At 44.1% G+C, this 17,655-nt stretch overlaps 1 protein-coding gene across 1 annotated transcript in view; it reads right to left on the bottom strand.

The window, feature by feature from the left end:
- The window catches only part of cracd (capping protein inhibiting regulator of actin dynamics), a 43,346-nt gene extending 30,452 nt beyond the window's left edge, over positions 1 to 12,894 (bottom strand). Inside the window, exon 1 of the mRNA XM_015971707.3 lies at positions 12,707 to 12,894. The gene's annotated coding sequence lies outside the window, so the exon portion shown is untranslated. The remainder of the gene's footprint in view (positions 1 to 12,706) is intronic.
- Between the last annotated feature and the right edge of the window lie 4,761 nt (positions 12,895 to 17,655).

Below are 17,655 nucleotides of genomic sequence, written 5' to 3'. Positions count from 1 at the left end.
TATCGGCGCTATTTAAACCAATGTAGTAAATGACTTCTGCCCAGCCCAGATGTGCTCACTTGTGCACCCGTGAGCCGTGGCTCCGCTGGAACGCGTCTGACCTCTGACAGACGCACTCTGAACTTCAGATCTTCAGCGTGCTGTTAATAGCCTGAATGGGAATCATTTCTTGTTATTTAGTTACATCCACAATGTCCTGTGTGTGAGGTTTACAACGTCAGAACACCTGCATGAGACAGGTGTTAATTACAATCTGCCAGAATGACTCGCCACCTTCAGATTCCTCCAACACCGTTAAAAATGATCAAATACGGAACATATCGGCGTGCGCAGGCCAGAGTGCTGATGCTCGGTGCATTGTTATTATGAAGCTAGGGCACATGTGGAGGACACATATACTTGTTTTCAATTACATTTATTGTGCCCACTTAGTTTTTCTTTGGCCCACCCACAAATGAGTTTCTGGCTACGCTAATGGTGACATCTGACAGACTTCTCTGAGCTCCGCAGCCATTACACTTTTCACCTCGCTCACCCCCTAGCGGCAGCTCGTGCGCACCACACTTTGGGAATCCCTGGTTTATCATTTTAGTTAATGGATCAATAGAAGAGCTGAGCTCCAGCTTTTGTGTTTCCTCAAGTCCTTGTTTTTTCCCTCTTTAGGAGGTCACCTTTAGTTCTTGTATTTAACTGACCTAGTAACCTTACATGTGTTTAGTCATTTATTTGTAATAAAAATGTTTGTTTTTAAAATCCTGACCCCATGCCTTTTATGTTACGACATCCTTCACCAATACCATCACCAGTCGCAACATAAATGGGGGCTCGTCTGGGAAATTCAACCATCCTATGAAGGACTCTTAATGGCATGTGCTTTTTGCAAACAGGTTTTATTCATAGGATTTTAAGATGTGTGGTCAGCCGTGTCCTCTCAGGTATTGTGAGTATGTCCTTTTTGTTTTATTCTGTTGTGCTTGTGAAATTTTAAAGTGAACAGAGTAAATTCTCTATTTGCTGTAGGAGCGCACCCTCTTTAGGATGCATTCTGGTTTTTGTTTTCTAGTGTTGGGGTTATGGAGGTCAGCGTTGGTGGAAAATCTACCATCTCGGGAGCACTCCAGGGATTTGGAGAGATGGGCTTTCCTGTCCGCTGGTCCGTTTGTGCTTAATCGGTCCACCTCTACGTCCCATGAAGACTAGGGTGGAGATCAGCAAGGACTCCTTCGATTTAGCTAGAGGGAATCAGCCCAAATCTACATGCATCCTTTTTCAGCTTTTTTTTTATTGTCAATAATTATATTTTGAGCATGTGACTTGAACAGATAACTTTTTTCATTTTTGAAGTTGAGGGTTTTGTCATGGTCTGCATCTGCCCCCTCCTTTATGTGCCTCCTGGTGTCCTCCATCCTTCTCTAGATTCCCTCTTGTGTCCCTTTGTTCCCCAGCTCCTCTTGTGCTCCACTCCAGGTTCTCCCCTTGTGCTCTCTTACGCCGGGGACACACCGGCCGCGGAAGCGCCGAGAAGCGAATCGCTCACGAAATTCGGCCGCTGCTCGCCGCTCCTCAGTTCAGATCAGACGCGCCCCAGTCGAGGCGCGCCTCGGCTCAGCTGTAGTTTTTCTTTTAAACACTTGGTGTCCTCCATTTCCTCTCTGCCTTTCCTCAGCTCTTTTCCTCTACGTTTGAGTGTTTGTACGCGTGCGTGCGCGCGCGTGTGTGTGTGTGAACCTATGGTATGAGTTGTTTCTGCCAGTTGAATCTCTTGGAACCCGCTCCAATTCTGCAGCTGTATCCTAGCAGTTTCTTCCTAAATGGGTACGTAAACAATCATGTTTTTCGGGGGTCGTACAGCTCCTTGTGTTTCTCAACTTCCATAATTAATTTAAAGTCATCCATCCTAACTGCTTGCCTCAGACTTTCTGCCTCTCTGTCCTGTTTGCTCCGGTGAAAAGACACCCAAAACCACACCCCTTCACGTGGTCACACAAGCACACAAGTTCGATGTGTGTGTATGTGTGTGCGTGTTCGTGTGGTTTTTCTGCAGTGTCTGTTTACGAACGCGTTTGACTATTGCGGGATTTTATTTTGAAATGCTTTATTTTGTTAACTTTACCGGCCTGCCTCTTATGTCTACGTTTGACTTCCTGCCAGAATTGACGCGATTCACCCGCGGCTCGCGGAAAAAATAGAGCCGACGCCGAAATGATCGCTGCACGGCGCGGGCTGGAGCGCCGGCGCGAGGCGCTTCGCGGCGCTTCGGCGGCCCATGTGGTCTATAGAATAGCTTAACAAGGGCGCCGAATGAAGGCGGTCCCATTTTCGCGGCGCTTCGCGGCGCTTCCGCGGCCAGTGTGTCCCCGGCCTTAGTGCCCTCATGTGTCCTTGTCTGCATCCCTGTTATGTGTCTTATGTTGTAGCTCTTTGGCGCCCTCATGTGTCCTTTTCTGTGTGTCAGTTTAGTGTCTTATGTTTGTAGTCCTTTAAGTCTATTCCTCCCAGGTCTTGTGTCATCTCATTCATCCCCAGGTCCTCCAGGTCTCATTTACATTCTGTGTCCTTGTAGTCCCCAGCTTCTTTGTCCCCAGCTCAACGTGTGTGTGAGATTCAGTCTCCTGCTCTGTCTGTCTGTGTGTGTGTGTGTGTGTGTGTGTGTGTGTTTGTCCATTCCCCTTTCCTGTTTATATATTAGTGCATTGGTGTGTGTGTGGCTGTTAGTCCTTCCCGCAGCCTTTAGGTTTAGTTTTGGTGTCTTAGAGTTTCTTAGGGTTATTTGGCCCTCTGTTTCTGTTGCCCATTTTGATTATTAGGTTCACCTGTCTTCCCTCCAGCTCTCACTTCACACACCTGCTGCCATTTTCCCTGATTGCTCCTCCCAGTGTATTTAAGCCCTGTCTGTCTCTGTGTTCTTGTCGGTCCATTAATGTTTGTTGATTCTGTCAGTTTAGTCCCTCTGTGTTTAACCAGAGTTTCTTGATTCCCAGATAATAATCTGCTCTTTGACCTTTGGGTTTTTGGGCTTTTTGGATTTTGACTCCCAGTTTGGATTACCTTGGTTTCTGGCTCACCCACAAAATAAAGACTTTTTACTTAAAATCTTCATCCCTGCCTCCGTGTCATCCTGGGTACTGCATTTTGGGTCCACACCACCGTATCGTGACAGGTTTAACAAAGTTTCCAGTTTAGTAGCCATCTTTATTCTAATGAAAGTGGGCTAATAAGGCAATAGCTGGTCTAGAACTCCAACAGTCGTACTTGTTTCACCACAACCAGTCTCATACATGTGTTTGTCAGTCACTTCCCCAGATTTCAAAAAGGCAAGAAAGAAGTGATCAGAAAAGTCAGAGATATGTACTAAACACAGCAGAAGGAGACACTTCAGTAAACCTTTTCTACCAAACCATCACCACACCATGCAGGTCTTAAAGAGACAATCTGGGGTTGTTTAATCCCCACTGAGTGGCTTATTTAAACATGTTGTCTCTTTAAGAAGTTTGAGAAAGCACTCTATTTTCCATTTACCTGTGCCTCTGGGTTCAGTTACCTCTAAAAGCATGTCATGCTTAGTTTCTGTTGTGTCCGTTGCCATGGTTACTGCACACCTTGTGCTGTGGTGAGAAAACAGAAGCAGGTGAAAGTGGGAATGATGTAATTTGCTTTACTTTGGGGGAGAAGGGCGAACACAAGCTTCGAACCCCGGGGAAGGTAAGTTCAGGAGGATTTCAGGATGAGAGCAGCTGCTGGACCTCATCACACGCTTCTATTCTTTGCTTAAAAACCCAACATACTTCAGGCTGATTAAAATACAATGGAGAAGTAAAACCTGATCAACGGGATGACCTTTTTTAACATGTGATCAACAAGAATAAAAGCACAAAGCAAAGAAAATCAGGACCTCCTCCTCCATCCAGCACCTGCTTGCTGAACTTCACTTGAGCCAGAGGTTTTCTGATGCGGTTCACGCATATGTGCAGCCCGTTAAAAGCCCAGAGGGTGTATGAGACAGTACTGAGAAAGCTGGAGAGAAGCCCAATTCCTTCAGTGGGACCAGTATGCTGTGAGCGTCCTTCCTGAGTGTGACAGAGTCAGACAGACTCTCGCAGAAATGTCCGGCGCACTGGAGCCGGAGAAAAACATGGAGCAAACAAGCATATCCGGCAGTGTGAACACAAATGTAGTGTGAGTGAATCTGAGGAGAGCTGGCGTGTGTGTGTGTGTGTGTGTGTATGGGATGGGATGGGAGAAGGGGCAGCCTACAGAAGCAGGGAAATGTCTGACAACAATACAGCTGCATCCAAGTAACACGGTGTTCACCAACGACCCAGCAGCTCGACATCCTTCGCTACCAGAAACCTGACGGTGAGGGTTCGTGTTGTAGCGGCCCAGCTGTGTGACCTTACAGCACAGGAAGCTGGCTGACAAAGCAGAATGGCGAACACAGTGGAGCCGTTATACGGTTTACCTATTTCAACAGCACGGCTCAGGATGGCCGTGCACCACTGCAGTAACACCTAAGGGAGCATCCATTTGCCCTTCATCGCAAAAAGTTGTTTTAGATGAATAAACGTCGCTGCTTTGGGAGGAAAATGAGGGAAACAGAGACAAAACAGCAGGATAGGGTTTCATTAGGTCTGCAGCATCAGATAAAAACAGCCATGGAAGGTGATGAAGTGTAGGGTTAGAAGAACACCACCAAAACATTTGGAACATTTGGCCCTACAGGTATAGCTTCTTCCGCTAAAACACCACCGTCTCCATCCAAATCTCTGAAGTTTGAGCTGCCTCTGGTTTCCACGACAACATGCAACAGCCAGGAGGGCCAGAAAAGGCTTCGCAGCACAGCGGACAAAAAATCCTGATCACAACAAACAGTCCTGCACTGACTGCCGTTTCTCCTGACGCTGCTAGTTTAGCAGCAGCTGCAGGTCACGAGCATGGAGACAACAAGGGACCGTCCAAGAGTTCTTGACTTTTAGCTAAGCGTTGGATAATTCTAAATATGAGAAATAAGCATCAGCAGTTACCATCTGCTCGGTTTGAAGCACGACTGGTGAGAACAGAGTAAAGTCATTCCTAGCAGAAATGTTGATATCAAAAGTGTTCTTCAACCAGAAAAGCTGATAGTTGCTGCATCACAGCGCACTGGCAGAGCCAGAGGAGCTGAGAGGACAGCTGCTGCTGCAAGTTCTTCTATTTCCTCTAATTGTGCAGGACACCCAGAAAGTTTAAACTGATAATCTTTGGGTGGTACAAGTGTTTGAATACATTTGCAGTGGTCTCTAGCAGGAATGAAGAAGAAACAATCTTTTATACAGCACCTCTCAAGATAAAAATCACAAGGGGCTCCCCAAGAACCAAAGTTAAAGATAAAAAGTGATTTAAAATGATCATAAAGGTGTTGAAAGTAAAAATTCTGATTAAAAAAACCCAATAAAAAACTCATGTCTTGTAAATCGTTTCTGGAAAAAAGCTCTGGTGCACCTGCTAGAGGATGTAGGAGTCAGCTGGAGGGGAGAGTCCGACGACAGGATCTGGAGTCGCATTGTCTAACATTTGGACATCTCACCTCTGATTGGTTAACAGCAACGCAACTTTATCACTAACTTTGTTTGCTTTGCAACATTAATATGAAGGAGTACTGCTGTGTGGTAGAGTTGCTAATGCTATACCAGTTAGCTTATACAGCAGTAGCTCAGGAGGTAGAGCGGGCTTTCCAGTAATTGGAAGGTTGTAGGGTTGATCCCAGCTCCCACCACAGAATGCTGCCGTTGTGTCCTTGGGCAAGACACTTAACCCACCTTGGTGGTGGTCGGAGGGGCCGGTGCGTTCGGCAGGCCTCGCCTCTGTCAGTGCGCCCCAGGGCAGCTGTAGCTACGTAGCTCATCATCACCAGAGTTTGGCTGTGTTGTGAAGCGCCTTGGGGGGTTGTAGAACCCTAAGAAGGCGCTATACAAATACAGGCCATTTGTCATATATGAGCCAAGTTGTTCTCTGTCATTTTCTGGACTCTAAACCAACAACGGTCTTCGCCGCCGTGAGCCAAGATGGGTGAGTCCATGAAGGTTGGGTGACAGTGTGACGTAGGTCTGTCAGGATTTTCTGAACCGAGCATTTTTCTGCACGTCAGATGCTACTGCAGGATACAGGTGTAGGAGACTATTTTCATGTTTTGTCTGCATGAAATATTCTGAGTTGCTGATCATTAAAAAAAAACATGGAATCTCAGTGAACTTGCTCTTTAAATTTAAAGTTTAAACAGTATTTTGGTTTCAATTTTTTCCTTTTGCCGTCATTCCAGATTTATCTGCTGAAGGGATTATTTCACTTCTCACAGACATCCTCTCAGGACAAAAATATGACAAATAAATGTTACAGCATCTCAGTTCACACGTGTCTCCTACGTCTAATGCTTTGACACTTTCATAGGCTGCATTTGGATGTTTAAGCGTTCACACTTGAAATGGGCAATTGAGCCTGAAAATTAAGTCACAGTATCTAAGGAAGATTTGCAAACATGCTAAAATAAAATGGCAACTCTAGTTGAAAAGTGTAGATTTTCTGTGAGTGCAGTCCATTAGTAGCAGACAAGCAGCATTTTATTTTTTACAATTTACTATACATAGTGAATCGATCAGTACAACACTGTGCACAATATAATGTCCCCTAATGATTGTGCCCGTAAGGAATGTGAATGCACTGTGACAGCAAAGCATCTGTCGCTATATAAGAGTTTGTTTTAGAGTTATAATGACAACAAATGTTGATAAACGACTCACACTTACAGTATATAGCTCCTTTCTGAGTCAGAGGACTCCAAAGTGCTTTACACTGCAATGTACTGTTCATCCATTCACACACACACACATTCACACTTTGATAGTGATGAGCTAGTAGCCACAGCTGCCCTGGGGCGCACTGTCAGAGGCAAGGCTGGCGTACACAGCTGCCTCTGACCACCACCAGCAGACATGGGGGGCGATCTTGTGCAAGGAGACGACTGACATAGCAGAGCCTGGATTCAAACTGGCAACCCACAACTACTATAAAAACAAATGCTTACAGCTCTTGCAAAAATAAATTTAAGACACTCAGAGGTTGTAAATAACAATATAATGTCCATGTATTCCAGAGCTTGTTTTATTGCATCATACGGACAAAAATTGTAATATTAGTCGTGCAATTCTCCAGAAATGAGAAGAAAGGGTGTATTTGTGCATGTCTGAAACAATGCCTCTCTCTCTGAATAAAACTTCTCTCTCTGTGGTGTCACAGTTGTCAGCATGCAGCTCAATAAACGAGCCAGCATGACACGAATAATCATCCATTGATTTATGTCTCATAACCTGCAGCACTTCTGAATTCAGGCAACAGAAACCAAGCTTCTGTTTTAGGTTAAGTGCATGATTGTTTTCAGAATATTAATAAAAATTATATTTGCATCGTTTACATCTAAACGCTGTCGTACTGTAAACCATTCACTGCAAGTGGCAGCATGCAGTTAGCATAAATGCTGCTGATTCATCAGAAAAACAGCTTTTATTCTAATGCAGCCTGTTTTCTACGCAGCATGTTGCCTGTGGAAAAACGGATCTCCTCTAGGTTAGCAGCAATGACCACATCTGCAAAACCCATAAAGAATCCAACAAAGCGAATCATTTTCTATGGCAGTAAACAGCTCCGCCTTAAATAGCTCTGTTCAGCACATCAGACCCAGCACTTCACTTCAGGCTGAGGCGATGTGTGCAGACAAGACAGAAAGGCTTCTTTTCAGCGGTGTGTGAAACAGAAACCGCCTCCTGTGTGTCAGAAACATGCAGGAGACTCTTTGTTCCATAGCTCACCTTCTGAAACTCTTAACTGTAGAATAACACCACGACTGCACGTGTAGGAGTACAGCTAGTGTCTTTTTGATTTTTCACACCCTTGTGTGAAAATCTGACAGCAACAGACTAAACTTCTTTTTGAGGAAACACCTGGATGCATGCACAGTTGTCACTATTTACAGGTGTAATGCATCCTGCCAGCAGCTCCACCAGGCTCCACCTGCACAGGTAGGACATTACTGGATGTTCACTATGATTGTGCCATCAGTCATCTTATCAATGATATCAAAATTACTGAATGCAACGGGTAATTAAAGAAGATATTTCTGCAGGAATGCAAGTTGACCGTCCAGGTCAGCGTTTTAAATTAGGATGCTATTTTGGAGAGAAATGGTGAAATTGTAGCTGTTTGAGTCAAATCTTGAAAATAAAACGATGCACAATCAGACCAACAAGCACAGATAAAACCAGCTTTGCTCATATTTTGCCTTCACAGCAGGGGATGACTTAGTTCATACATGCAACCTGAACAGCGTCCTCGTCTCTGCAGCGATGCCTTCCAGTGTGGCTAACACACACTTAGAAGTTCAATGAAAAATATCAAGACCAACATTTAGGCCCAGCAGGCTGGAGGCGAACGTTGGTATTTGTGCACTCTGAGTAACGGGTGAATGAAGCGAAACAATGGATTTGAGTGTCACATACAACATGTATCACATGACCACAGTTATATTTTCCACATTAGCTAACGGTTAACAGACAACATCGTGGACAAAAGGCTTGCCGCTACCTCCTGGGGAAACAAACGTAAACATTTGTGACTTAACACCATATCTTCTATCGATGAACATCTAGTAAAGGCTTCGGTAAACCACCTTAGCTGGGGTTTTATACGAAGAAAACCATTATCCACTCAGCTTAACGAGACCTAATGTGAAGATAAACATGTAAAATTCAAACGTGTTAGATCTGAACTCAGTTCAGCGTATAAAAATGTTTTCTTACCGCCCTGTCCTTTTTTACGTGTGCGAGTGTATCTGGGAGTGTGTGGCCGTTCCACCTGCCTGCTGTCGCTGTGGATCTAGGGCATTACCTGGAGTCAGGTGTCAGCAGCAGTGTGTGTGTGTGTGTGTGTGTGTGTGAGAGAGAGAGAGAGCAACTCGGGGGAAAAAATCTAAACATTTTCACATCCCCCTGTAAGCCGCGGGACGGGGTTGCTGGAATGAGAGTCGACATCAGCGTGGGGATTCACATGTGTGATGGAGATGGGCACATGTGCAGTCGGAGGAGAGGAGGTGTGTCGCAGGCTGAGTGAAGAGAGATGAAGGTTCTCCTGTGTCCGTTAGTGCTGCTGTGCTTAGGAGGCACAAAGTGACACTTTGTTTAGCTGTCAGATGGGCCAAGCAGGAGAACAGAGTGGCATTCAGCATTCGGACTGGCTGGTGCACACAAAGGCTTTCATTGTGGGTCAACAGTCTGATGCACATGTGTGATGATAATGCAACAAACCACCGCTCCTCAACAGCATTGTGTAGTTTATTTAAGAAGCTCCAGCCTTCAGCGTCGCAGTAAACACACACAGAGCCCGTGTTCTGACAACACCCATCAGTCACCTTTAAAACAGCAGCTTAGTTCTGTGACTTTTTGTAGATTTTCTACCAAAATGAAATCCCTAAAATCGGTTATGTTTAATCCGATCTGGACTCACGGTGGCTGCGTAGCATCACCCCCACCCCGTTCCCTCCAGTTTTGGCAGCATCACACTGCAGCCTCACAGGGATATGGTAATGATGGGGCTTTGCCACCCTGGCTGCTGCCTATATTGGAGCCGCATAGCACTTCAAAGACAGGCTGCTTTCTGACTGACAGCATGAAGGAACAGGAACCCAGAGGAACACGGCACAAACAGAAAGCAGCAGCCATTCACTCCTAATGGCTTGTTTGTGGGAATAAAAAACGGGATTGCTCATTCATGCTGTGACAGCCCCTCCAACATGCAGCAAAGCTGCCGGTCAGAATGTTCATGAAAATTCCTGATGGACAATTATGTGAAAGGGTGTGAATGTATGTGGATGAAATATCGTTAAGAGTGCAAAAAGTAAAACGTTACACAAAATAAAAACTCACAAATCATCATTTTTACAAATAAACTGACTTTTTCCTGTTCTACAATCCTGAAATATCTCCGTAAAATAATCAGAATGCACTTGTTTAGGTGTTTTATTTATGGAAAAGATGAGTTATTATGTAAGCAAGTATAAATTCACCCTGGGAGCAAATTTCCAAGGAGCTGATCGTTGCATCAGAGAAGTTAAAAATGAGGACAGTCCTCATAAGAGCCTGTCTAGAGGGTAATTATGCGTTGCTTCAGTGGGTAACTACTCTGTGAAGTGTAGGAATGTGGAAGCGTAGGTTTGCACTGAAAAGGTTTTATATTTTTAGCATTTGTGTGCAATATTTTAAAGGTTTCCAAGGAATATTCAGAACACTAGTAGCTCATTTAAAATCTGGTTAAAAAGGGACTTGATGTACATTTATTTACATGCCAACACGCTTCTGCAGGACATTTAGTGGTTTTGTGTGATTCTGTCACTGTGCTAATGCAGCCAGGTGACCGGTGCTCTATAAATAATCTGCAGACAGAGAGCTGGATGAGTCTCGTCAGCTTTATGGCTACTGCATCATCGGAGGTCACCGACCGGTTTACGACTCAGATACAACAGATGCAGGAAAAAAAGTTTTCAACTCCATCAGTGCACTCCAGGGCAGCTGTGGCTACACTGAAGATCACCACCACCAGTGTGTGAATGGATGAATGATACACTGTAAAGCGCTTTGGAGTCCTCTGACTCTAAAGGTGGTGCGGGTCATTTACCCGTACCATAACTGCCGGGGGGGGCTCAGATGTGCTTGTTTCAGCACGGAGAATTCAGCTAGAGGGGAAAGTAGCTTCAGACGGCAGGATTTGGACTCAGTTTCTGATATTTGGACATCTGGCATTGGATTGGCTAACAGCAACACAACTCTACCACTGACTTTTTAACGTGGATGTTTTATCTGGACAAATACCACAAGCCTGGAAGAGTTCTGCCATATGGTGGAGTTGCTTATGCTAACGGTTAGTTTCTACTATCCAAGACGTTCTCTGAGGTTTCCTGGATGTGAAAACAACGGCCTTCCCCATCAAGAGTCAAGGACGAATGTTAAGTGACGGTGTTGCGTAGATCTATCAAGATTTTCAAATCAAATCAGAAGTTAATGCAGGAGATTGGCGTAGAGTTGCAGCTGTGATTACTGATGAATCTCTCACATCACCATTGAGGACTTTGGGTCTGCAGCTCACCGCTCCCCCAGGGCATGGGTCAAATGTGGAGAACAAACACCAGTGTGTGTGTGACAACTAATGGGACATTAATCTTTACAGGACTGTTGTGATTCAGCCCCATTGGAGTGATTTCCAGCAGGAACGATAGGGTCAAACGTTCTCCTTCAAGATGTTTTTGCTATGGATCCATCATTTACAGCAAGTGGTCCATGTTCTGAAGCAGCAGGGCAGCCCCAGATCCTCACACACCATCTTTTACTGGTATGTTTTTCTGAAACAGTCATAATTTTACTCCAGATGTAGACACACGCCTTCCAAAAAGAAAACAAACTATTTTGTCTCATCAGTAGAAATAATGTTTTCCCAAAAGTCACAATATTTAGCTCTTGTGTTTCTTGAAAAAGTCGTGACGTGTTGCTTTTGGAAATCTTTTAGGCAATTGAATGAGATTTCCTACAGGTCTTCAGGCCTGGGTGTGTCTGGTGCTTAACTCATAATCACAAGAATTCTTGATTCAACACGGGAGCAATGACTAGTGGTGGACAGCTTTTTCTCTAATAAATGAAATCCTAATTGCATTTCCTCTTTACTTGGTTACCTTTGTCTGATTTTAAAATACTGATGTGAAACATTTACTGGTGACAAAAAAGTCAAAACAGGAGGAAACACCAGCAAAAAGTTTGGACGGTGTGACATAATTGTTCCAGGAGAGATCTGATTCAGAACATCCCAGACAACTGAACGAATCACGTGGTGCAAATTCTGTCAGGTTAACACAGGAAATGACATCTGAGCAAAACGCACATGGTGTAAATAACACAGTTTGGGTCTGAGCATCAGTCAGCACCACGATGAGGAAAACACCAGCATCCATCTATTCCTCCTGCTTGCGTCTCAGCAGCAAAGTCTGCTGACTGAAGCAAGAATGCATCGAATCAAAAAACCTTCAAATGAAGCAAAACACAAATCCATTTTATTTTCACTTTTGCACGCGCAGGCCCTCGCCATACGGCCTGTGCACAGTTTTCTGTCTCCAACATGACATGTCAGATGGCCGTGTTGATGACGAGCCTCGTGGAGGGAAAGCCAGCCCCTGCTACGGTGAAAGACCATCAGTGGACCTGAACGGCACCGATCAATGCGGAGCCGAACCGTTAACGGCAAATTAGCGGACGCTGCCGCACAGGGATTACGGTCTACGTATGTGTGTCTTCTAAAAAGGCGGACGGAGAACAAAGAATACGACCTCTGTTTCCTCAGATATCCCCGCAGAATGCACCAAAGAGCGCTTCTTTATGCGGATTTGTTAGGATTTTTCTTCGTTGTCATAATTAATGCTGATTTAGCCTGCTGACAGGCGTGTGCGCGTTTACAGTCGCACCAAATTACAAATCGCAGTTCATTTAAAGAACGCACAAACACGCGCACGCACATCTGGGATGGATGGAGCACAAGATCCGGGCAGGTCCTTGGTGAGGGAGTAGTGGGCTACAGTGGCAAGGTCACAAGCGTCGTGCAAAAGGAAAACAGTGCGCGTAAACAGAATCAACAATCCGGTCACCTGTTTGTGCTTGAAGCCGCCTTCCTCCGCCGCCGAGGAAACCCCGCAGGCCCCGGCTGCTCCGATGCCTTTTGTGTTGCTGATGCTGCGGGTACCCGACGCGAGACGGTCCCGCACAGCTGTACGCGTGCGAGACGGAGATGGAGAAAGAGAGAAGGGAGGGCGTGGCTGGAGGAGCACCGCGCGGCGCCGCGCGTCACGATCCGAGCGCGGGAGTGAGAGAGCGCGCGCGCTCGTCTCAACTCACAGAAGAAGAAGAAAGATGAATGGAAACGCAGCGGTCATCCCAGGAGGCTAATTCAACAACGGAGCTTATTTCCACAGGGATGAACTAATCACTTCCTGCTGCATGAGCTCAAATGTTCTGTTTTCAAATCTAAATGATTTAGAATAAATCTAAACATTTATGGTTAAGCTACATGTTTGTGTGTAAAGCTGCTCAGATTGCAGTAAAACAGAAGCAAATGACCAAAATAAAAGCAGGGTGATGATCTCTAACGAGTCCCTTTGATTTTCAGATAGACTGCATGAGTGTGATCATGTTCCAGAGACAACAGGAACACTGACGCACCGAAGGAGATACATGCTGCTGCTTTTTTAAAGCAATCCAAACACACACTGGCTTAATACAACGTTTAAAACCCCTTCAAATTTGAGATAACTTTAAATTGTCTTAATTCTGATACTTCAATTTGGAAAACCACTCCCCACACCGTGGAGGCCATGGCCAGCTCCTGAGACATCCAAGATGTAAAACCAAACTGAGTTCTTCATTCCCATTGCAGTAGACTCCATAGCTGTTATAACAGCTGTTATAACTACCGTCACTATCCTGTTACTCAATTACATCACAGATATACGTGTGAAATACCCAGATACACGTTTTATGTCTGTCTTTATGCAGTTTCTTCGTGGAAACTCAACTTTTACTCCATTTTTATTCTTTTTTTAGTGCTAAAGGTTAGCAGCCTGTGTGTATTGTTTTTTTCCTATTCTCTAAGTGTATAAGCTGCATTGACAACTGAATTTCTCCACTGTGGGATCAATAAAGTCTATTCTATTCTGATTTTATTTTGATTGGAGTTTAATAATGTTGTTTAATACATTTCTCTTAATTTATAAAGAAGCACTGAAGCTCAACATCGTTATTTCTTACATTTGTAGCCTAAAACTCAAAAGATTGAACATTTTACTGAGTAAATTAAGAAGATTTTCACATTCTTTGTTGTGCAAACTGTTGCAAATTCTGCTGCCAAAAAACAAAACAAAACAAAAAAACACGGAGATCTTTCGCAGTCTCGAACATGCTAACATGCCAAAGCTTCATTTCATTCTTCCTCCAGTTATTTGCTCTTTAGAGGCTGCATCTACTATCCTTTGTTGGTCATTTATTGACATTTCATTAATGATTTGCTACATGAGATTCTGAGACCTCTATCTCATCAACATGATTAACACTTTCCTTAAAGAGCAGGTCACCCCTTAGAGGATTACTCCACTCCCCTTTCCTGTTTGAAAAATGCAAGAAATGCTGTTGCCTAGCAGACCAAGAGGGCAGAGCCACTAACAAATACACACACACACACACACTGGCTCACAACAACATTGTGACATCATATGGTACCAACTAACATTTTAGGGTACCTCTTAGCCAATAGTGATGGCAGATTTAAATTCAAATGCAGTGCAGAGTTTTTACCTGACAACGGCACAACACTGATAGTTTTAGGCAGAAAATTAAAATTTTAACTAAAATGCACTGAAGTGCAAAACTACTGACTACACCTGTCTGCAGCACGATTATACACACATTTATATAGTTTATCAGAAAAAGGTTGGTTTGGGGATGACTTGCTCTTTTAGAACCTGTTGTGTATTATCTGATACATGTATTCTGCCCCCTGGTGGGCTAATTTGCCATTACAACACGGCTGCTCCCAGTAAATGATCCATTTGCATTTTCAGGATAATCATTGCTAATTTTTGAGAAGATACGGTAAGAACAACATCAGAGTTCTAAGTAATTTTTCTAAATAAGTGTTTTATCTATTGAAAAAGTGCATTTTTGTTAAGTTACTCATTCTTTACATTACAAACGAACCGTGTTAAAGTGTATCAAATTTGATACTGCAGGTATGAAATATGCTTTTTCCCTAAATTAACATTTTTCTAATTTTATTTACACAATACTTACTAAAATACAATTACACATTATTTTGATGACTCATAGAATCAAATCAATCACTGAAATATATTTTGCATGTTTCCACAATAACTGTCCCTCTGAAATATGTCTATATTGACCTATGTGCCTATTTTAGATGTCAAAAAGACTTGAGGGAGAAGAGAGAAAGAGAAAGTACATTGAAAATATAATCAGCATGATAATGGATGATAATACAAGTGACATAGAGCAGCTGGCAGAAGGTGAGGATGAGGATGAAGAATGGACTCCACAGGACATGCATGAAAGTTCAGATTGCTCTGATGAAGAAGACAATCAGGAGGAAAGTGTAGCCAGGGCAAGCACAGATGTTGAGGTTCCAACAAAACAGGACACAAGCAGAAAGGAGTCAGTGAAGGGCAATGCAAAAAGAAGAGAACATAGATGAAAAAAAAAAACCAATATCAAGCTCCATCTGTCGATTTTCTTGGATATGCTGGTGAACGCACAGAGGACAGGTGTGACTGGACACCATACATGTATTTCAAACAGTTTGTCACTGAAGAAATGTTACGGGAAATTGCCGAACAAACAAACCTGTACAGTGTGCAAAAACAGGGCAGGTCAGTAAACACAAGCGCCAAAGAGACAGAGCAGGTTCTAGGCATGTACCTGCATTTGGGGTTAGTACAGATGTCCAGTGTGAGAGCCTACTGGGAGATGGAGACAACGTTCCCTGCAGTTTGTGAGGTGATGTCTCAAAATCGATTTCAGAAATTGCTGACACTCATTCTTTTTCAGGACAACCTCACTGTCTCTGATGATGCAAAGAAAGATGAAGTGTGGAAGCTCAGGCCATGTTACAACAACTGTGTGTGAGAACAGTTTCTCTGCATACCTCCAGAAGATTGCCGTGCTGTTGATGAAATTATGGTGTCCTTCAAGGGAAAGTCTCATTTGCATGTCTACATGCCTGCAAAACCTCACAAATGGGGATTCAAGATATGGGGACGTGCTGGACAAAGTGGCTATCTTTATGCCTTTGATGTTTGTCAAGGTGCAGAAAATCCAGAGAGAAAAGTCTGAAGTTGGTGTTACAGGAGAAGTTTTGCTGAAAATGACATCAATACTTCCAGCAGGAAAAAAATCACAAGGACCGAGAGGGCGGAGCCGCTAACAAATACGCACACACACACAGGCTCGCAACGACATTGTGACATCATATGGTACCAGCTAACACGCTAGGGTACCTCTTAGCCAATAGCGATGGCAGATTTAAATTCAAATGCAGTGCAGAGTTTTTACCTGACAACGGCACAACTCTGACAGTTTTAGGCAGAAAATCAAAAATTTAACTGAAATCCACTAAAGTGCAAAACTACTGACTACACGTGTCTGCGGCACGATTAGACACACATATACAGGTCCTTCTAAAAAAATTAGCATATTGTGATAAAGTTCATTATTGTCTGTAATGTACTGATAAACATCAGACTTTCATATATATTAGATTCATTACACACAGCTGAAGTAGTTCAAGCCTTTTATTGTTTCTAATATTGACGATTTTGGCGTACAGCTCATGAAAACCCAAAATTCCTGTCTCAAAAAATTTGCATATCATGAAAAGGTTCTCTAAACGAGCTATTAACCTAATCATCTAAATCAGCGTATTAACTCTAAACACCTGCAAAAGATTCCTGAGGCTTTTAAAAACTCCCAGCCTGGTTCATTACTCAAAACCGCAATCATGGGTAAGACTGTTGACCTGACTGCTGTCCAGAAGGCCATCATTGACACCCTCAAGCAAGAGGGTAAGACACAGAAAGACATTTCTGAACAAATAGGCTGTTCCCAGAGTGCTGTATCAAGGCACCTCAGTTGGAAGGAAAAAGTGTGGCAGAAAACGCTGCACAACGAGAAGAGGTGGCCGGACCCTGAGGAAGACTGTGGAGAAGGACCGATTCCAGACCTTGGGGGACCTGTGGAAGCAGTGGACTGAGTCTGGAGTAGAAGCACCCAGAGCCACCGTGTACAGGCGTGTGCAGGAAATGGGCTACATGTGCTGCATTCCCCTAGCCTGGCAAGCCAGACTAAATAAATGTATTATTTAGTCTGGCCATGCTCCATTGACGGCTCTCGGTTGTGGGGCGGGTTCTATCGTTGTCTTTCAAATGATCTCCGCATTCCACTGGACAATGAATGTGACATACTCTTGTTTCACTCTGTTGCATCATCCCACCCACCAGGCATATAGAGTGCCCTGACTGGCCCACAAAGTGGATAAGGCTCTGTGATTTGTTCACTAAGCAGATAGAGCACTATGATTGGCCCACCATTATGGACCAATCACATCTCTTTATGTGTTTGAAACCCCTCTAGAGAGCTGTGATTGGCTAGCCAGAGTCCTGGTAGGAGCTGCCGAGGTTCCAATGGAGCATGCCTAGACCAAACTTTGCAAAGCAAGAATTTGGTCTAGTTCACTAGGCTAGCATTCCCCAGGTCAAGCCACTTTTGAACCAGAAACAGCGACAGAAGCGCCTGACCTGGGCTACAGAGAAGCAGCACTGGACTGTTGCTCAGTGGTCCAAAGTACTTTTTTCGGATGAAAGCAAATTTTGCATGTCATTCGGAAATCAAGGTGCCAGAGTCTGGAGGAAGACTGGGCAGAGGGAAATGCCAAAATGCCTGAAGTCCAGTGTCAAGTACCCACAGTCAGTGATGGTCTGGGGTGCCATGTCAGCTGCTGGTGTTGGTCCACTGTGTTTCATCAAGGGCAGGGTCA

This window comes from Nothobranchius furzeri, chromosome 8, assembly GCF_043380555.1.
Source record: "Nothobranchius furzeri strain GRZ-AD chromosome 8, NfurGRZ-RIMD1, whole genome shotgun sequence".
Classification (NCBI taxonomy): Eukaryota; Metazoa; Chordata; class Actinopteri; order Cyprinodontiformes; family Nothobranchiidae; genus Nothobranchius; species Nothobranchius furzeri.
The sequence above is the reverse complement of the archived record's forward strand: the minus strand, read 5'-3'. Positions and strand labels throughout refer to the sequence as shown.